General features: G+C 36.0%; 1 non-coding gene across 1 annotated transcript; it reads left to right on the top strand.

Moving 5' to 3' along the window:
- Nucleotides 1–5,553: 5,553 nt before the first annotated feature.
- On the top strand, nt 5,554–5,625 carry trnap-agg (transfer RNA proline (anticodon AGG)). Its single transcript has one exon. It is a non-coding gene; the product is annotated as a tRNA-Pro (tRNA).
- Nucleotides 5,626–23,164: the final 17,539 nt, after the last annotated feature.

The raw sequence follows: 23,164 nt of genomic DNA, 5'->3' as shown, positions 1-23,164 counted from the left end.
AACATTCTAACACTGCAAACCTAGCTACAACATGTAACAGCACTAGTTATTACCTGGCACTTTCTTACTAATCCACATAACAGGCAAATTCCTTTAGGCAGTTTAATAACAGCACAAGCACATTTTAAGGATTAGTTCATCCACACACAAAAATTGTCATCATTCACTTACTTGCATGTTATTCTACACTACTTTGTGTAATTTATTTATTTTGTTTGTATAGACTACTGTTTTAGAATGCCTTCATGTTTTTGTCTTTTCTGGCAACTGAAAACATTCATCATTATTATATTTAACTGATTTTAATTATTGATAATGTTTTTAACCTGTACAGCCCTTGAGTATGTTCAATGGGAATTCCACTTACTTGTTCATGATAGTCTTTTAATATTTTAGCCATCTGGTTGCCAATGGTACCATCCTTCGATGCCTTAGCTCTGAAAAGTGTCAGGAGTTGTGGAGTGTGCTTGTCCAGGGAAATGTAAAAGGTTTGCTGCGAATTACAGGACTTGGTTACAGATGTATGTTATCTAGCTAGCGAACCTCGCTAATCATTTCATTTACACAATATCATATAGAGTGTAAAGCTTGCTGAACTCGGGTGAAGGTTTTAATAATTATTCCGTATAATATTTAGATAGATTTCGGATGATGGACTGGGACAGGAGGTTTTTGAGACTTTAATCAGTCACCGTGTACGGTGAATTTACACAAGCTAATGCTAATGCTAGATACTGCTAACTAATGCTAATATTTGTCTGTTTATTCTCAGCTTAACTAGTTTACAAACTCACAGGTTTATTAACGTTTCGGCGTTAAAAAGGAAATTTTTGTATTTTTATGTCTCCCTTTTTTTTAAATATCCTCTATTTCTGGGTGTGGGTGAAAAAAACACTGGTTTATCTACACTGTTAGCAAGCCTGGATAATTAACTTGGTAGCATCATTAAGATAAATATCGTAATGAGTAATGCAAACCTTTTAACCCGTAAACAAACCTTTCCTTTATTTTACTCAAGCTGTTTTTACTGTAAGGAACGTGACAGAATGTTAGATGTGTTATTATGAAACTGCGATGAGAAGAAGCACTTATGATGGGGCGGCGGGAGGAAATGTACAGTACATCATCTTTTTTGGAGAACAGGACATGTTTAGGCTTACATCCTGCTTCGTGTTAAGGTGTAAATTAAGTAGACATCTAGAACACCATAAGTGAATTACAGAGATGTTTTTGTTTTTTACGTTTTAACAGGATGCAGTTGGCGTACAGCTGGCCTCCGTGGCTCCGATTCGGTTCCTGAGGACTCCTTCTCATCGGGACTCCATCAAAGCAGAGCTCTCCGGGTCCTATGTAAGCTTATGAATGCCTGTGTAACATGACAGCTGTTTAAATCTGAAAGACTTTGATAATAGAGAACTCCATTAGGACTCCATTATGTAAAGTTAATTTCTTTTTGTAACTTTTCTGCTCTCTGCAGGCCTACCACTACAACCTCGTGGACGTGTTTTACGAGCTGCTTCTCTGCGGATACTTCACGAAGGGCTTAACGCCTCAGCCAGTAAGCGTCTTATCGGGAGATTTAAAAGCGATGCTTGAATGTAGTTTGAGAACAGGATCTATTTTATTTCATTTTGTTTTCCCATATTTTAAACCCTGGCATTAACGGAGCTTGTCGTCTCCCTTTCCTAAAGCTTCAGGGAGGACTCTCGGAGCGCCTGCTTGCGCTCATCAAGTGGGATGTAGACGTTCGGGAGCCTGGAGCAAAGATCTACTTCACAGTGCTTATTGTAAGTGTTCAAATATCTTCTGATGCCACGTTACACAAATGGTCAGCATTGTATCTCTAAGACAGTGACATTACACTGGATTTGTGTTTGTGTCATTTGTTGATAGGATCAGCTTACAGGCCTTTTTGTGGTACTGTTCTCTCAGCCCCTGGAGCTCTACACCGACCCGCCAGCTTTAGCCAGCACGGTTAGGCATCTCCTCGGGCAGCATGTCGAGAAGAAGATGGTGAAGACTTTGGAGAGGCTCTTGGCAATGTCCTTCCCTTACTTCTACACCTTCCCAGTACCCACCAACACAACACACACACACAAACACACAATTTATTGCACAAGTTCCCATTCCATACTTTGTTACAGTTCATATTTTGTCCCTACATTGCTCAAGCGCTCCACAGATGAGTATAAATTGATTTTGTAACATTTCAATTGTCACATTTTAAAATATCTCTCTTCTTTTTCCCCTTGACAGGTCTGCACAACGATCCCAGGACTTTAGGACCAGAATTGCACATTCTGCTTTATTGGTACAAACAATATCCTATAATTATATATCCTGTAATTTTTTTCCATTCATACATTTATTTATTCTTTCATGTGTTTATTATTCCTGGGTGTATAAATGTATGTTACTTTACCAAATGTGAACTAAGATCCAGAACAAAATGTGAGCACTCCAGACCATAATTCCATTGTATAGTTACAAGAAGTTAAAATGGATGAATAAGGAAAGTGTTAGTCAAATTTGCTTTCCTTTTATTGATCATAATGAAATTCATCAAGATTGAGTGAAAATGAAATGAAAATGGAAATTGTGTATTAACATTTGTATTTTCAGTTAAATGGATGTACAATGTCTGCCAAATTTTAAATGGATCAGCAAAAATCCATTCACAGTTGCATTTCCCAGGTCTTAAGTGTTACGACCCTGACCTGTGGAAACAGCACTTACTCTTCCCTGCACCACCTTCCATTCACAAACCTGTGCTCCACCTCAGTCCTGCCTCCACATATGGCTTTCATGGAAGAGGTGAGAGGAAGAAGCCCTTTCTCTCCAAAAAAACATGGCAGCATCTTAACAAATTCGGGAACAATATTTTTTTGGACTGATGGTTAATCATTATTCATAGTTTCATGTTTGGTGAAGGTCAAACAGAGTTTATCACAACAAACACCTCATACCAAGTGTCATGTTGGTGGAGGGGTGAGGATTCGGTTGTTTTGCAGCCACAGGCTCTAGAAAACTTTTAATCATTTGGACATTGATGATCTCCACTTTATATTAGAATATTCTTCAGACAAATGTAAGACTGTCCATGAGCTTATGTTGTGCTGAAACTGGGTCATATTAAAGGACAATAATCACAAGCACACCAGCAAATTTGTCTCTTTAAGGATGCTGAATCTGAGGACTTGTTTTTGTCTAGGTTAATGTCAGAAATACAGATAAAAAAGAAAAAGACCGGTTATTCTTGTGTTCTGATATGCTGAAATGCTGTAATGATTCCAAATGAATCTGTGAATTGAAACTGTGAACTATTCCCAGCGTGGTGAGCAATACTTTTGTTTTAAATATATTGATGGTTCTTGATGTAAATAATGTATATGTCTATTTAAATTCAGCTCCTGCAGATGGCAGTACATGACATGAAAATACTCTAGAACTGAACCTGATTGGACCTGGACACAACAGAACCATGTGGAGTGTTAAAGTAGCCATGAACATTAAACCTGAACAAAGCTTCAGCACAGATACATGGTGTGTGGAGTGCAGTCCGACTGAAACACTTGAATTACTGCAGAATCTTGAGCTTAATACAAGATGCTTATGTATTTGTGCACATGCTCTCAAACACCACCTTGTTAGGGGTTTTATATTGTTATAATTTTATGGGGAATTTTTTAAAATCCTATCAATCACTACAGTACCTCTGGTGTTTTGTTTAGACTTTAAGGGTGTACTATAAATCTGCTGAAGAATTTAATTTCACAATAAGAATTGTTTGTAATTGCAACAATATATTTTGTAGATTAGAAAAGGTTTAAGTTCATAGAAATAGGAAATACAGGAACTAAATATATGAATCTTTTGCTCATTAAATTCTTTTAGAACATGTGTGTGTATTTTACATAATGCTGCACATCCTGCACTCTGATTGGTTAAAACAGAGGGAATCTACAGTTGAGGCTTTGTACACAAGAAATGCTTAGATGCTTCACTGAAGACAGAGTAGAAGGAAACTTGACATTTACAATAACATAAAAAGGAAACTTTCAGAAGAACAGAGGAAATTAAAACATGATGGTTTTCTGTATGTTTCTGTTTTTTCCCATGTTCATAGGTAAGCTTATATTTTATATATCCCCATATATCATGTTTAAATGTTTTATAACTAGTAAAGAAATGTTTCCATGTGTGAGTGTTTTAGATTGTAAGCATGTACTGTATGTATACTGTATAATATAAAATGATAATATTCTGAAATAAATGTCCTCTTCAGGTGAGAGCACACAGGACAGCATTACTCCAACATCTTCTGCTGTCTATGGTAAAGAGGAGCAAGCAGTTACACTCTCCTGTGATTATAAATACACTGTTTCTATGAACAATCTACAGTGGTATCGACAATATTCCAATGCAGCACCAGAATTCCTCGTTCTATTGACGGAATCGGGAGGGAATCAGACAGGTGATACTCCTCATCCTCATTTGTCTGCTAAAGTTCATAAGAGTCTGAAGCGTGTGGATTTGGAGATCTCGCCTGCTTCAGTATCAGACTCTGCTCTGTACTACTGCGCCTTACAGCCCACAGTGACAGGAAAGTCAACTTCACTGTCCAAAAACCTACAGAGACCTCAAACATGAAAGTGTTAAAGAATCACAATAAGAAGAAAAGACTGGAAGCTATGCATAACATCAGCATTCTGATTATTGATCCAATAGAAATGTATGTATATAACCATATATGAATACTTTATTTGAATTGAATAGACAAAACATTCTAAGTGAATCCAAATACAGATAGAAAAGTTAGGTGTGTGTTTGAAGAAGCCACATGTTCACTCCCTCTGCAGTATTAAGTGCAGTTCTCATAAACAATAGTGGCAGGTTTGATGGTTTATTTACTTAATGACAGTGTAAAGATCACATGCTGGAATTTGATTATGTTCTAGGAATAAAAATGTGCATATTGTACAACTCTTTTGACAAGCAGCTGATCTGATTTATTTTTATTTTATGTTTGTTTGTTTGTTTATTTTACTGAGCATGCTATTTAATGTGTTCATCATGTGTGTCTTTGCAGGGTGTTTAATATATTTTTGAGAATTACAGGATACCTGAAAGTATGTATAACTAAGAATAAGAATTGTGGAAAATAAAAACACAGTTTCCATCACACAATCAGGAAATAAATAAGCTCTACTGAAATAGTGCCCCATAATCAATTCTTGAGGTAGATGAGCTACAACAGCTAAAGACCACATCGGGTTTCATTCCTGTTCACCAAGAACAGAAATCTAAGACTACAGTAACAACCCTGTAAATGATATATTTGGCCCAATGGCAAGAGCTGCTTACTTGGTTCACACTTAGCATCTGGATTCCAAAAAGGTTTGAATCCCACAGGAGCCTCGCTTTATTGTTAACTTGACTTTGTGTAACCGAGTTCCTTTTACTCGGACCCCAGTCCATATGAGCAAGAAGGTCATACAGTTACAGAGTACAGTGAACCTTCATTGGCGCACATCAAGGTAACAGGGACGACCTGGCTCGTTGGTCTAGAGGTATGATTCTCGCTTAGGGTGCGAGAGGTCCCGGGTTCAAATCCCGGACGAGCCCTGGTTTTTCATGGAATAGAGTGGTTGGGATAAAACTAATGGAAACTTGCCCTGCCGGCTTGGTTCTCGCTTGGAAGCTTGTTTCTCCAGAGGTCCAAGGAGGTTCAAATCCCACTGTAATTACCTCTGAAAATTAAAGCTCCAACCTGGAGCCTATCTCTGGAATACAGGGAGCGGGATGGAGAATGTCACACTTTGTGGAGACATGAACCTCTGAAATATTAATATAATAGGGTACAGAAAGACCTCAGAATATTGTCATTTTACTAACACCATTCATCATGTTCACTGTTATATTCATGTGTCTGTGGCTTTCATTAGGTAAGTTATCATTGATCTTTTCAGAAAGGAGGGTAAAAGGTAAATCCCTATGCCACCACGTCTGTCTGCTAAAGTTGATGATAAAACTAAACAAGTGGATCTGATCATCTCCTCTGCTGCTTTTAATGTTTGATAATATACAATTAGAAGGTAATTTATTCATAATTACACTCTCTGGTATCACCCAGATGAGGATGGGTTCACATTTGAGTCTTCCTCATATCGTCTCACAGAGTTTTTTCTTGCCGCTGTTGCCTCAGAGTTGCTCATTAGGGGTAAAGTTAATTTTCAACTTTGTAATTTCTATTCTGAATTTCTGTATTTCGGTAAAGCTGCATTGAGACAGTGTCTATTGTTAAAAGTGATATGAATGAAAATGAAGTGAACTGAATTTAATTACCTTTTGGGAACAGACACAGCAAATTTACTTATGAGAGATTGGATCCAGTTTCCTATGATTTTTATCATAGGAAATTATCATAATTATTTATAAATGTACAAATAATTAAAAAAACACACAAACAGATAAAGGCTTATAGTATGGTATAGATGATGAATCTTAAAATACAACACAGCCATATTAATGACTCTACACTACAGCAGCATCACTTCCTGGGTGTGTCCTTCTAGAGACGTGTAAAGTTCAGCACATACAGCACTATTATACAGAATCCTCACAGAGCTGTGTTCAGAAATGGATCAACTATACAACTTACTGTACATAGTGAGATACATACCACTGATTCTCACTCTAGTTACAGGTAATTTTCATCAGTTCATCAATTAATTAATGGAATTAACTAATATTCATAGAATTAATTCAATATTAATTAATTCATTAATTAATTTCGATATTTGTATTATATTTTTATTAATCATTTTTCAATACAACAGGCAGTTCTGCTGATAAAATTTGGCCGAAGGACAAAGATATCAACGTTGTGGGGAAGGAAACAGACCCTGTTACTCTGAGATGTTCATATGAATCAAGCAGTGGTAGCATTCTGCTTTACTGGTACAGACAATATCCTAACAGCGCACCACAGTTTTTACTGTATAAAGGTGCAAAGTCAGCAAGTTCAGTTCAGCACAACCCCTCTGGCTCTCGATTCAATACAGAAACATCCCCAGACTCTACTGAACTTACTATCAAACATCTGCAGATCTCAGATTCTGCACTCTATCACTGTGCTCTTACAGTAGTAGCACAGTGATACAGAGTCACTGAGAGACTGTACAAAAACCTATGAAATAATTCATTTGAAGTTCAACGTTTAATATCAAAGATACTTCCTTTAGCAACTTATCAGTTAACCACAGACACAAAAGACATTTGTGGTAACATATGCAGCTGAAGAAAGAGAATAAAATAAAGAGGCACTGTGTCACTTGTTGCTGGTGTGTACTGTTTAAAATTTAATTCATTGTACTTTGCTGCAGTTTTTCCCCATGATTAATTCGAATGAATTTTCATTCATGTATATGTACAAACACAAATTAGGATTTGTCATGTATTCTAAGAGGCACAATATTGTACAACTTGTTTGGGGATTCACAACATTCAGAAGTGTCTAATTTAAGAGGTGTAGTATAATCTAGGGAAGGAGAATAATATTTTCAAAGGTGTCCCAAAGTAACATTGTCAACCTTGCAGAAAATATCCCAATGGCATTTTCCCCATTGTTCTCTTAAAGGTTTTGTGGAGGACAGGGGAGTCAGGGAATCAAACCTGAGGTAAATTTTATGCAGTGTGCTTGATGATTATGATACTTATGTATTTTGATTTAAAAAAAGCCCTTGTCTGGTGCCTCCATTGTCTTGGACTTCCAAATGTCATCAAAATGCAGACAAAAGCCATAAATATCATTAAAATAAGTTCAGGTGCTCTAACTGGCAGACTGTTACAGATTTGCAGTTGCAGGTCACCATGTCAACATGACAGATGAAGAATATCAATATTGTATTTATACTACACACTTATACTGATCAATGTGTACTGTATCAGTGGCCGAGCAGAAGATACTGAATCAGAAGCAGTAGGTACTGATAAAGTCATTGAAAAGTAAGGAACAGGTGTGCAGCGGTGGGGCGGTAGGGTGCATACAACGTTAACAAAAACACATGGGAACATAATTAAACCCTGCCAGACCGCCCTCTGGTGTCCTGACAGGGAACTGTCCAGCAGTCCATGACAGTAAATGCAGTCAGTCTGCCTAAAGATGTCTAAAAACTGGTTATGCTGCGTTTCTCATTCAATAAATGTCACACTTTGTTCAGTTTAATTATGTCTGTGATGGACCTGTATTGCCAGAGAGAAGAGCTTACACACTCTGTACAGATGGCAGTAGATAAAGTTTTAAAATGTTTTACTGACCTAATCAGAAGATGGGAAATTTTGCCAACAGAACAAAATTCCCAGGCTGTAACACAAACATGTTAATATGACTAATTACAATATGTATTTTCATGTGTATCATTACATGAATTCCACAATGGGTTCATTCACTGATCTTCCTAAATAAAGGCTCCAGAATCATGGACACACTAGGCATAAGGAGGGAATACACCAGTGGTGGGTTATCAGTGTCAGCAAGGCCTTCTCTGCTGGCCTAAACAGCAGTGATCTGAATCACTGACTTGCATTTTAATATATTTAATATATTTTTCCATGAATGTGTATTAAATTATTCACAGTTGTCTATTCTCTAAACTTCATAGCTTTTCTCTTGGTTGTGCTGCTTCCAGTAGTGTATATTTATGATAAGAGTATTTATCCAATCATATTTCAGCCAGTGGCTGACATCATGTGTTGCCAGGGTGAAAGAAATCTGCCTTAAGGCCTTAAGAATAAATAGTGCAGGCGCCCATAGCTTAAAATAAATGGCAATGAAATGGTTAAATTAACCAATCAGATTTCGAGTTGGCGTCATTGGGTCCATCTAGCAGGCATACGATTATGTCAGCAATTTCCCGTCCTTTGATTGGATAATCAGAGAATATATACTTTGCTATTTAACGGTTGATTAGTATCTATTGCCGTGGCGTCATAATGATGGTATAGAGGAGGATTAATTCAGGAACGACACCAGTGAAGGCCTAGGTGTGAAATGCACAGCCCACCACTGGAATACACCATATCACAGGTGTGGAAAAAGTACTGAGAATGTACATGTACATGAAGCTTTGCACATTGTCACTATTTGTGTAAGTATTTTTATTTCTACTGAAACCAGTGCTACTTAATGAAAAGAAATTAATTTGTATTTAGTTAATGTTGACTATTTTCACGAAATGAACCAAGTTCCTGCCACTTAATATTGGCTTCCTTTCATTCCTTTCTGTTCTTTGGGCACATCCCCAAGAACACTGCTTGTTGATGTCTCCTTTCCAACAAAATGGAGTTAGTGAAATTATTACAATAGTCGTCAACTGAAAAGTTTATCATGAGCCCATAGAACAGGAAGATGTACATTTGCAGGGTACAATGAAATTGCATCAGTGCACAACTTCCCTGTCCAGGGCAATCTGGCTCATTTGACTAGAGTTATGATTCTCACTTTGGGTGTGAGAGATCCCAGATGAGCCCTTCCTATATTGTTAACATGTTACATGGAATAGACTGAGTGGGACAAAACTAATGGAAACTTGGAGTGCCGGCTGCTTGGTTCTCATTTGGAAGCTTGTTTCTTGAGAGGTCCAAGGAGGTGCAAATCCCATGGTGTATTTCACCAAATAACCTCTGAAAATCAAAGCTCCAACCTTGAGCCTATCCCAGGAATGCTGGGAGTAGGGTGGGTCCTTGGATTGAAGCCTCTTACAGGACACCATGCTAAAACACTCATTCACACCTAGGGGCAATCTAGATAAATCAGCTATTGGCATGTCTTGTGGCCATGGAGAGAGCCTCCAAAACTACACATAGTGAGTAATCTGTGGCTCAGAATCAAAGCAGGGATGCTGAAGCTATGTCAAGGTGCTACTTATCTACTTGACTAACTAGCTGCTGTAGCTCACTAGTGTGTATTATTTTATGCAAATTATAACAAAATATAGATGATTCAGAACTTAGCCAACTGCTTGCTATCGGGTTGTAGACGTAATCTGGTGACTTCACATGACTTCATCTCACAGCTAAACAGCACAGCAGGACCTTCATCAAACTGAACAAAAGAGACATGCTTTTACTTGGACCAAAGTCTGCAGTGAATTGTCGTATTGTATGCCTCTAAAATGTGCACATAATAAAAAATACCAGCATAAACATATGCCAAAAATGATTCACTATAAAAAAAAAAAATTAGAACGTGTCGCAAGTAAGCAAAGGTTCACTAGTGAATTAAAATTAATCTGAATATATGATTGAATGCAGTTACTATACTACAGAAACAATATGGAAACAATTAGTAAAGAGGTTCTCATTCTAGTGAACTGCTTAATATTATCACTAAATCTATCAAAATTTAGCCTTAACAGACTTAAACAAGCAATAAAATATATTATGAACATTCACTGCTTGTTGTTTAAACAATGGATTTAGCACATATAATGCCAGAACTGAAAAATATTATTACTAAGTAAAAGTGGGTGGAGCTAGATGTGGTAAGATACAGTTTAGAAAGTTTCACAGAGATCCTGCCATTTATACCTACTGCAAGAGAGACACAACAGTCATGTTACTCTTCTTTATTTTCATAGTTGTTAAAAACATCGGTAAGTCATTTATATTATACACAAACTTTAGATGAATGCTGGAAATGAGCTGATACCTAAACATGATTAATTAACTTACACAATGAAAGTAGAAATGTTTATGTTGTTGTAATGTTTTACAGCAGGTGCTGTTGACAGCAGCATTACACCAGAACAAACCATCATATCTTCAAGTGAAGGCAGCAACATCACACTGACCTGCACATATGATGATTCAGCTTACTATCTCCACTGGTATCGACAAAAACCTCAATCAGAACCAGAGTTTCTGCTGCTAATTCGTAAATCCTCAGATAGTGTCACTAAAGCTGAACATGACCCACGACTATCCACCAAAGTTCATAAAACGAACAAGAAAGTAGATCTGGAGATCTTTCCTGCTGCAGTATCAGACTCTGCACTGTACTACTGCACCATGGAGCCCACAGTGACACAAAACTCAAACAGACTGTACAAAAAGTCAAGCTGCATGTTTTTCTCAGCAGGGGGAGATGTTTACCTGTTTCATTCAAATACACTTTTCTTTCTTAATTCTCAGACTCTGGTGTTGATTTGCTTTGAATTTCAACAATGATCCTCTTACATATGTTGGTAATGCTTATTGGTTGAACAATCAGAGAAGAAATCCTTTAAAAATAAATGTTCATCTTTAATCAAAAAAATGAATTTGTTATTCCCCTGATGTAATAAAAATGTAACACAAAGTTCAATAACAATATGTATTTAAATAATTTAGGATGCTGATTTTTCATTTAACACTGAACTAAATACTTCACTCTTCATTATTTGGCAGATTATAAAATAGCACTTGAAATCACAAGTTCTAGTTGAAATGGAAATGGTTGCTCCACTCCAGACTCTCACTGTGCTGCCACATGTTCACTCAGTCTCCACAGCACTAAGGGCAGTTCTCATAGCCAGTGGTGGCAGCTTTTAGCCCACTGACTTTAGCTAGCTTAGTAAATGACAGTGTAAAGTTTACATGTTAGAAATACCCCAAAATGCTATACTATTACAGGAATAATGATAATAAATGCTAATTCTTTGATGAACAGTTATTTCTGTGTTTATTGTGCTTGAGATCTGACGTGTTCAACATATGTTTCTGTGCAGGTTTACTTTGGTCTTGAGTCTTGAATAATAAGAATGTCCTCTAGTTTGATTTCCCAGTGTGTTTTTGACATTGATTGAATACTTCAGCACTTAATTGCTGTGGGTTTTGGGAATATGTCTGTTACCCTCTGAGACCCTGCATCTGTGGAACCTGTAAAAGAAAGCAAGATTGTTTAGGAAACTTCTCAGTGAGATTTTTGTTTCAGGCCCCAAGTCACAGATGATCCTAATTATATTTGATAATAAATCTGTACTACTGTTAATAATTAGGGGTGAATCAATACTAATCTGTGAACTGCAAAGTGTTTTTGATGATGCCTAATGTTTTCACAGTGGCTTTATTAAGCAGATGGCTTTATCAATTATATTAAAATCAAATGGGTCATGACAAAGTAAAATAGACAAAGACAGAAAAGTGGCTGGTTTGTTCTTTACCTCAGTGAAATACCCTCCAAACTGTCCTATTTATAATCACAACAAACAAATAAGCACACAAACAATGCCCTAATGTGTGTATATTATTTTTTTCAACCACAATATATAGTAATTTAATGATGATTTAATGTTTATAGAATAGATTGATTGTTTTCATTATTAAAAATGATATGCTGTCAGTATTTGTTTACTGTGTGCTTAGGACAGGTTCCTCATTCAAGGTTGACTAGAACTCATTCATTAGTGCACTGATTTTTTCTACTGTTTTGTCATAGAATCATTTCATAAAAGTATTTTGGTTTCAAATATTATCTTGTGATTAATAATCAAGTATTTAAGTAAATTTAAGGTCATATTGTGTGTTTACTCCCCTGATAGGACATGATGTAGGACTTTCTTTATGACCAATTCAGTAGAGTTGAGTTTTATGACTGCTTTCAACATCCTTGTGGGAAAAAAAAAACAAGGCAATCTGTGGCAATCTCCATTAAAATATTCTTATTTTATTAATGAGAAAGAGAGATAGAGAGAGAGAGAGAGAGAGAGATAGAGAGAGAGAGAGATCCAAACTCATAATGTCAAAATATTGAGTATAGAACAGTTGTCATGAATATACATAAATACAAGTAGGTGGAGCTAGAGGTGGAGATGTACATCAAATAGTAACACTGACATTCATTTCTAAAGCTAGAGGTTTGAACTAAACACTCAGGAAAACAATGTTGTTCCTCTTCGTGGTGTTTTTCACTCTTGCTGATGTTGGTAAGTCATATACACTGCACACAAAATATTATTTTTACTAATTAAGAAGACACAATTTTCAATGTGAAATGTGTCATTTATGATTAAAATATCACAATATTGTTGTTGTTTTTATAGCAGAGGCTGCTGACAATAACATTAAACCAGAACAAACCAATGTATTTTCAATGGAAGGCAGCAACATCTCACTGTCCTGCACATATACTGGATCAGTTGAGAGTCTCCACTGGTATCGACAAAAACCTGGATCAATACCTGAGTTTCTGCTGCTAACTGATAAAAGCGGTAGTTATGTCACTGAGGCTCAACCACCTCATCCACGATTGTCCATAAAACCAGATAAAACGAGTAATAAAGTGTATCTGATCATCTCCTCTGCTGCTGTATCAGACTCTGCTCTATACTACTGTGCTCTGCAGCCCACAGTGACAGGAAATCCAGCTGCACTGTACAAAAACTTTCACACAGTTTTGTTATATTGAAAGAAGTTTTGCCAATGCTTTAGAGAAAGTTACACGCCCTTTTGGGGATTCTCTCTTTCTCTCTACTGATCAGGGTCATTGGTGATATGGAGTCTGTCCCACACATGAGGTAGGAAACACCCTGAATGAGATGTCAGTCCTTTGCAGAGCTCCATACACAAACCCTTTCACATACTTATTTACACATAGTGAATTTATTAGTAATTTTACTACTGTCATGTATTTTGGAGGTGATGCAAAACTGCACACAAACTGACAGTAACCTGAACTCATCATCAAACTGGGGATCCTGAAGCTGTGATGCAGCAACACTACCTGCTGTGTCACTGTGCTATCACACTGTTAAAATCCTTCTGCTTAAAGTGTTTTCTTGTAGTGTGGTGTTGTGTCAATGTTATAATAAAGAACAATTACTTATTTTAAGTATTATGTATTTTGACAGCCCAACTTTAACAAGCCATAAACATATTTCACCAAGCAATGTTTAAATCTTTTATTTCCTTTATAATCCTGCATAGGCTGTTGTCACTGAACCTTTCATACTACAAAATTGTAATTGCATGTGATAAGTTTATTGGTGTAATAGGGGTGTGTTCAGTACATGCTCACTCACAGATAATGTTCACACACTACACTATCTTTTACCTGCTGAAGTGTGTCTCTCCCTTAAATCCCTTTGTGTGTGTGTGTGAAAGAGAGAGAGAGAGAGAGAGACAGAGAGAGAGAAATTTTAAATTGCTAAATTATAAAACTATTTATTAGTGTGTTAAGGTTTTTCTCTTCAGTGAACAAAAGATGGCGCAGTCACTTATCTTATTGTGGGTCTAGAACTAGAGCACCACACAACCTGCTCACATTCTCTGAGATGATGGAAGCTACTTTTCACAGTAAACAATTGTGACATAGAGTTTACTTGTTATTCTACTAAATAGTTTATTTATATTCTTCTTTATAATGGGCAGTTTAGCAGATTAAATTGGGCTGACCGATGAAGATGCCAACATTGTCAGAAAAGGAACAGACTCTGTTATTCTAAAATGTTCATACGAGTCAAGCAGTGATTACACTGAGCTTTACTCTTCTTTTCCTTTTACCAACTTAAGAGCCATGCTTTTCTCACAAGATGGAGATATTTACACTTTTACATTCACATCATCATCATCCTTTCACATTAACCATCATTTAACCATCAAATGTAATATTTTAATGGACACAATATTAGAGGTTAACTAATTTTGTATTGTTTGTAGAATAAAGCCCAAACTGCACTTCACTAACAACTCCTCATACAGCTAGTTTGTTGTGTAACTGGTTATTATTGCATGGAACCAGTGGACACTGTGGATCAGAAACCCAGTAAACGCTCTGTTCTGGACATTCTTGTACCATTAAAGTTAGAATATTAATGTGACATTTGATTTATTTGGTTTATTCTAGATGGAATCTGAAAAATACATGCAAACAACATGACTGTCAAATGGATTAGTTTTAAATGTTATGTTTGCTTACTTTAGAAACTAGTTTGGAGTTAAATGGAACATTGGTTCCAGATGTAGATGCAGACACCACTAATTTAATGTGTAATTAAATAACTTTAATTACTTTATTTACTGTAAGAGGAATAACTAATAAACTAAGGTGCAGAAATAGACAAAAGATCAAAAAGAGAGCAAAAGGTAAATAAAACATCCAAAAATATCCAAAACAAATCACACAGAAAGTTGATCAGCAACAGTGGAATAGTTCTGTGTTGTATTAGTGACTCAGTTCACTGTCACTGATACTGTGAAGTGATGATCTGTGTAAAATTATGCTCCAACAGCATCACTTCCTGGGTGTGTCCTTCTAGAGACGTGTAAAGTTCAGCACATACAGCACTATTATACAGAATCCTCACAGAGCTGTGTTCAGAAATGGATCAACTATACAACTTACTGTACATAGTGAGATACATACCACTGATTCTCACTCTAGTTACAGGTCATTTATTTTTCATCTGTTATAATAATTATTACAATGATATTTAATCTGTTTATAAATTATATTGATTAATTACCATATTTGTATTAATCTAGTCATTTTTTTTTTATTTTTTATCATATGATTTGCAAAAAATACTTCACTGATATATTTCTTTATGTTCTTCTTACACCAGGCAGTTCTGCAGATAAAATTTGGCCAAAGGATGAAGATGCCAACATTGTCAGGAAAGAAACAGAGACTGTTACTCTGAAATGTTCATATGAGTCAAGCAGCAATGACATTTATCTTTACTGGTACAAACAATATCCTAACAGCGCACCACAGTTTTTACTGTATAAAGGCGCAAGGTCAAGATCTGACCAGAGCACTCCTGATGATCGTCGATTAGAGTCGAAAACCAGCAGAGACTCTACTGAACTCACTATCAGAGGTCTAAAGTTCTCAGATTCTGTGCTCTTAGAGTAGCAGCACAGTGATACAGAGTCACTGAAAGGCTTTACAAAAACATAACAATGGAATATCTAAATTTATAAAGCCACAGAAGCCCCTTTACCAACATATCAGTTAACCACAGACAAACAACATTTGTGGTAACACATGCAGCTGGTGGGGAAAAAATGAAAAGAGATTAAAATAACACCTACACAAGAATCATAGTATATTCACAAACATCATGCTATTTTAATGACAATAACAGAATTGTTTTATCAGATGTTACTGGGGCATAGTATGGGCAATTAAAAAATGTACATTTTCCTTTGCTTCAAACTATACTCTTAAATACCTCATGTTAAGTGTGTATTTGTTTGTTTGCTGCATGTTTACTACTATATTATGTCTACTATTAGTCTTATTGTCGTATTCTGTTCATCTTTATTATGGCACTATTATGTCTCATGTCTATTTTGTCTATTTTACATGCTGCTGCTGTAACAAGTTCCCTTTAGGAGATTAATAAAGTGTCATATTATCATGACCTAACACTGTGCCTGACTGTGTGCCCTGACCATGTCACTGTGTCTGGAACCATCACTATACCCTGACCTGACACTGAGCCTGGATCTGTCACTGGATTTTAGACCTCTAGCTTTCTTAGGTTTTGCATGTAGAGAGTCTCAAAAACACACAAAGAATGTACTTAGATTTAATGTTTGATTGATAAATGAAAAGGTGGCTGGTTTAATGTGATGAATACTCACTGGATGTGAACATTTCCCTGCTCAGAGGTACACTCCACTGGACTGGACAAGGCTGGATTTTCAGACACTGAAACATGTAAATGACCCTGTAACTACTGTCAGGCTGTTTATAGTTAAGAAATCATGAACATATTTAATAAATGAAGTGATCAATAATCATAAACAATTGAATTTTCATTAGGTCCATTTCATTAGGTGGTCATGGGTTTGAAAGTTCAGAGGCTGGCTCAATCTGAACTTTCACACCCATGACTACTGGCATTGCTAGCACCTTCATCTACCAGTTTGACTACAGGAACACATTTCCACTGTAATTATCTATGACATTATTACAGTCTATAATGGGGGACTCTTCTAAAGTTAATTAAAATGGAAAGAAGGCTAAACTTAACCTTTATGATTATCTCTAATGTTAGCTCACCATGTTAATTAGATGATGTTTATTCAGTTGCTTCTGCTAACATTATGAATAATAGCATATCATATTTTCTTATGCTATAGCAGTTTTTAAGAGTAATGTCCTGTTAGCTTTTCATGCTAAGTATAACTGAAACCATTGTTTAGCTAATGTTAACTAGTTACCATGAGGAGACAGTTATACTAGCTGAGATGATAATGCTGACTAGACAGAGCAGGTTAATGTTGGTCTACCAAAACGTTAAAACTTAGAAATTTCGTAAATGTAACATTATCTTATATTCTTGTTTTCAAATGTTCTTAAAACTTTGATGCCTTTAAAGCCATTAAAAAATTCTGCTTTTTACAAACAACCAAAAAGTTTCTATGTAAGACTTCCAGTTAGTATTTTCCAGTTATTTTTGCTAGCTAGCTTGTATTCCTCAAGGCATATATTGCAACTGTTATTTAATATCTCATTTGTAACAGTAAATGTTATGTATTCATTTATTTCAGGATTTGTTTGTTCTCTGATATAACTGTGAGAATATAGCTTGCAAGCTAACATTAGCTATGTCTGTTTATAACAGTAGCTCAATAACTCAAATATTAATTTAAAATGATCAGCTAACAAAAACTTGTTACCTGTACAGCCTGAATACAAGTATAGCTTTTCTATTCCAATTTCTGAGTTAATGATCATTTATTAGGACAGTAAGCAGCTGTTGATATTATTTATAAGGTATAGTTGGTGTGATCATGCAATGTGTCTCATAACAAACAAAAACCTAGTAAATCCTAGCAAACCTATTCACAAAAACCTGCATTATGACCAAAGCCTCTGATGCTAATTAATGAAGCTAGTGAACATGTAACACCAGCCATACAACATCATCCATGATTGTTCATTAAGTTTGACAAAAGTGGATCTGTTCATCTCCTCTGCAGCAGTGACAGACTCTAAACTGTACTACTCTGGTGCACACAGTGACAGGAAACCCAACTAGACTGTAGACAATGTACTACACATGATTCATTCATTCTGTGGAAATGCTTTCTTTATATTATGTTGGTAGATGCAGCTCAGGCTCTTTAGGTGAAAGCAAGAAAAAGAGCAGAGAGAGAAGAGGGACAGAGTGATAGCAAAGCTAACAGAGAAAAAGATTCTCCTTTCCATTTTCTTACTCATTAATGTGTTAGTCCTGTGCATTTTGTATAGTACATGACCAACAAAAACTACATACTGTGCTAATGAACTGATGTTAAACAAAATAGCCTCACAGCTCTACATTTATTGAGTGTATACACCGACCAGGCATAACATTATGACCAGTGACATAACACTGATGATCTCCTCATCATGGCACCTGTTAGTGGGTGGGATATATTAGGCAGCAAGTGAACATTTTGTCCTTAAAGTTGATGTGTTAGAACTAGGAAAAATGAACATGTGTAAGGATTTGAGTGAGTTTGAGAAGGGACAGATTTTGATGGCTAGATGACTGGATCAGAGCATCTCCAAAACTGCAGCTCTTGTGGGGTGTTCCCGGTCTGCAGTGGTCAGTATCTATCAAAAGTGGTCCAGGGAAGGAACAGTGGTTGGACCGAAGGCTGGTCCATGTGGTCCAATCTGATAAACAAGCTACAGTTGCTCAAATTGCTGAAGAAGTTAATGTGAGTTCTGATAGAAAGGTGTCAGAATACACAGTGTATGACGGGTCAGGGCCGTTTTAGCAGGAAAAGGGGGACCAACATGATATTAGGCAGGTGGTCATAATGTTATGCCTGATTGGTGGAACATTCTGCTCATTCAGCCACTCAGAATAAACTGTTTAATGAAGTCACACAGGACATCTTTAAGTAGCAAAACATAACTATTAGATAAATACAAAATGGATTTATATGAGTTTCTGGTTGTCAGTGAAATGTGGTTATAGTGAGAATGTTCTTTTAACTGAGAAAATTGTTGGAGAAAGTTTCTGTTCCTTAACAATTTTTTTGTCTAGATGATATTCTGTTTGTGTCTCCAATCCACTTACTGTCGTGTTTTTAGAAGGTGATAGGAAACTGGATAACCTGGAGAAAACACACACAGGACTCAGGAAACTAACTGGTGCTAGTGGCTCCTTTCTTCACAAGAAGGCAAAGTCAGTTAGTTTATCATGGGCTAAGTACAATACTAGTACTAGTTCCTATTCACATACCCCAGAGATGTAGATTTATTTGATTATGAATAACACAATGATATAGGCTATACCCTTTCTTCAATCATACACACATAGTACTTTCAGATATCATGCATTGCATAAAAATAGATTGTATATGATTTGCAATTTTATTGCAGTCTTAAGCAACTACAGAAAGCTTTGTCTTCAGTTTCAGTAAACTCCACTCCTTCCAGTTTTGGCTTCAGTATTTTTTTAAATAAGTGTGACCTAATATATTTTTACTCCAGCAGGGACAAGCACATTACAGCTACAATAAATAAAAGCAACTTTGTACATGTTCTCTTGTTATGGGGGTGTTTGTCATGGGATAATGAAAATACCCAACTCTTTAACTGGTATGAGTTCCTTCATAATATTCTTCAAAGTGGAGATTTCCAACACTGACCCAAAAATGTCTGCTAAAGTTGATGATAAACAAGTGGATCTGATCATCTCCTCTGCTGCTGTATCAGACTCTGCACTATACTACTGTGCTCTGCAGCCCACAGTGACAGGAAATCCAGCTGCACAAAAACATTCACACTGTTTAACTACACTGAAGGCAAATATACTACCAGCTTCTTTAAGCTGATCCCATTAGGGTTGGTTTAGCTGATCCCAGTGGCTGGGTTCGTTCCGTACTAAGGCCGCAGTGAGAGAATGCAAGATCCTAGATGTTGGACTCTCTCTGTGTATCTTACATATCCACATCAATTAACTGATATATGCAATTGATTTGATTTTTATTTTTAATATTTGACTATATACACTTGGAGAAGTTCATTTATTTTTAATCACACTCTCTGGTGTCACCCAGATAAGGATGGGTTTCCTTTTGAGTCTTCCTCATATCGCCTAATGGACTTTTTTCTTGCCCCTGTTGCCTCAGACTTACTCATTAGGGAGTAATTGTAATTTCTATTCTGAATTTCTGTATTTCTGTAAAGGTGCTTTGAGAGAATGTCTATTGTTAAAAGTGCTGTACAAATAAAAATGAAGTGAACTGAAATGAATTGAAGTGAATTTAATTACCTTTTGGGAATAGACAGAAATTTACTCATGAGAAATTTTGTTTCAATCTGGATCCAGTTTCCTATCATGATCACTATGGAAATTGGAGCCATTGAGCCTATTCATGACTTGTGCAGTTCCACAGCAAAATATCATAATTATTTATACATATACAAATAATATAAACACCAAACAAAGAGGTAAAGGCTAATAGTATCATATAGATGATAAATCTTGAAATGCAACACCAGCCATATTAATGACTTTAATGAGTTTTCTGTCACTGAAACTGTGTGAAGTGATGATATGTACAAAGTTACACTACTACAGCATCACTTCCTGGGTGTGTCCTTCTAGAGACGTGTAAAGTTCAGCACATACAGCACTATTATACAGAATCCTCACAGAGCTGTGTTCAGAAATGGATCAACTATACAACTTACTGTACATAGTGAGATACATACCACTGATTCTCACTCTAGTTACAGGTAATTCATTTTTATCATTTTGTATTATTTTAATATTTATGTTTTTAGAGTATATAGTAATTTTCTAATTTTCAGGTCAATATCTGGTTTTTAAAATGCCTTACAGTTTTTTTCTTAATGTTCTTTACAACAGGTAGTTTTGCAGATAAAATTTGGCCAACAAATGAAGATACCATCGTTAGGAATGAAACAGAGACTGTTACTATGAAATGTTCATATGAGTCAAGCAGTGATCGTATTCGGCTTTACTGGTACAAACAATATCCTAACAGCGCACCACAGTTTTTACTGTATAAAGGTGCAAGGTCAGTTAGTTTTACGAGCACTCCTACTGACACTCGATTAGAGACACAAACAAGCAGAGACTCTACTGAACTTACTATCAGAGGACTAAAGCTCTCAGATTCTGCACTCTATCATTGTGCGCTAAGAGTTGGAACACAGTGATACAGAGTCACTGAAAGGCTTTACAAGTATAAAGTATATATATATATAGTTACTTAAATGGTTTGAGGAAATCGATGGCCTTAAATGGTTTGAGTTGACAGAACACAAACTGATAAAGTTAGTCTTGATTAATTTGAGTTCAGTCAACTCAAACCATTTAAGGCAATCGGTTTCCTCAAACCATTTGTGTAGCTAAAATGTTATTTGGACTTAATTACATCTGTTACCTGAACACAAACAGATTTAAAGACTAAGCAAAATCGAACTTTCCTTGGTTCCAGGAACCAAAAAAAAAAAAAGTCAGCTTCTTGGGGTAGCTGATATGAAGGGCATAAAGCAGCCCAAAAAGCAGCATCAGAGCACTGACCCAGGATTTTGAAGACATCACCACGTCATCTTCAAGGACAATCAAGACATACAAACAAAAAAACAAAGAGGCAAAACAAAATTAATACCAGTGGATCCCATTAGAATGAACTAAACCTTATAATTACAACATAACAAGCCTCTGCAAATAGTGCAGATCATGTTCATGACTTTGGAGTATGAGCTTTACATATGACAATGATATAAACATACAGAAAACAATGCACATCAAATTTAGATATTATATTTAGATAATGTGTTTAATGTGTGTGTTGAACCATGTTAATATTTTAGTAAAGTCTAAATCAAAGTAATTTTTGAAGCTTGAAAATACAGATTGCCTTTAATTGGACAGACAAAAGGAGAGAAAAAGATTTAAACGTACCTTTAACAAAAATCTAATGGAATTACACGAGGGTGAGTAAATGAATTATATAATCATCATTTGAGTAAACCTTTCCTTTAAGATTACTGAAATGATCAACTGTACAGCTACTCTAGCTGTATTTTTTTCGATGTCGACAAAAAGATCAAAATGTTTCAGAAAGTAGTCCTGATGAGCCTTACCGTGTGTGTCTTGAAAACATCTGACGAGTCTTCCTTCAAGTAAAGCGGCAGTCCAGCCAGGACAAGAGTTCCAATGACACTGATGTCATCCTGATCCTTAAAGACAAAACAAAAAATGACCATACTTTTAATTCCCAACTAAGCAACATTTTGAATTTATTAACATGATTAATGATGAGACAACATTCTAACACTGCAAACCTAGCTACAACATGTAACAGCACTAGTTATTACCTGGCACTTTCTTACTAATCCACATAACAGGCAAATTCCTTTAGGCAGTTTAATAACAGCACAAGCACATTTTAAGGATTAGTTCATCCACACACAAAAATTGTCATCATTCACTTACTTGCATGTTATTCTACACTACTTTGTGTAATTTATTTAATTTGTTTGTATAGACTACTGTTTTAGAATGCCTTCATGTTTTTGTCTTTTCTGGCAACTGAAAACATTCATCATTATTATATTTAACTGATTTTAATTATTGATAATGTTTTTAACCTGTACAGCCCTTGAGTATGTTCAATGGGAATTCCACTTACTTGTTCATGATAGTCTTTTAATATTTTAGCCATCTGGTTGCCAATGGTACCATCCTTCGATGCCTTAGCTCTGAAAAGTGTCAGGAGTTGTGGAGTGTGCTTGTCCAGGGAAATGTAAAAGGTTTGCTGCGAATTACAGGACTTGGTTACAGATGTATGTTATCTAGCTAGCGAACCTCGCTAATCATTTCATTTACACAATATCATATAGAGTGTAAAGCTTGCTGAACTCGGGTGAAGGTTTTAATAATTATTCCGTATAATATTTAGATAGATTTCGGATGATGGACTGGGACAGGAGGTTTTTGAGACTTTAATCAGTCACCATGTACTGTGAATTTACACAAGCTAATGCTAAAAATTGTCTGTTTATTCTCAGCTTAACTAGTTTACAAACTCACAGGTTCATTAACGTTTCGGCGTTAAAAAGGAAATTTTTGTTTTTTTACTTCTCCCTTTTTTTTAAAAAAAAACAAAACAATCAAAATCCTCTTTTTCTGGGTGT

Source organism: Hemibagrus wyckioides, unplaced genomic scaffold, assembly GCF_019097595.1.
Source record: "Hemibagrus wyckioides isolate EC202008001 unplaced genomic scaffold, SWU_Hwy_1.0 Contig12, whole genome shotgun sequence".
Classification (NCBI taxonomy): Eukaryota; Metazoa; Chordata; class Actinopteri; order Siluriformes; family Bagridae; genus Hemibagrus; species Hemibagrus wyckioides.
The sequence above is the reverse complement of the archived record's forward strand: the minus strand, read 5'-3'. Positions and strand labels throughout refer to the sequence as shown.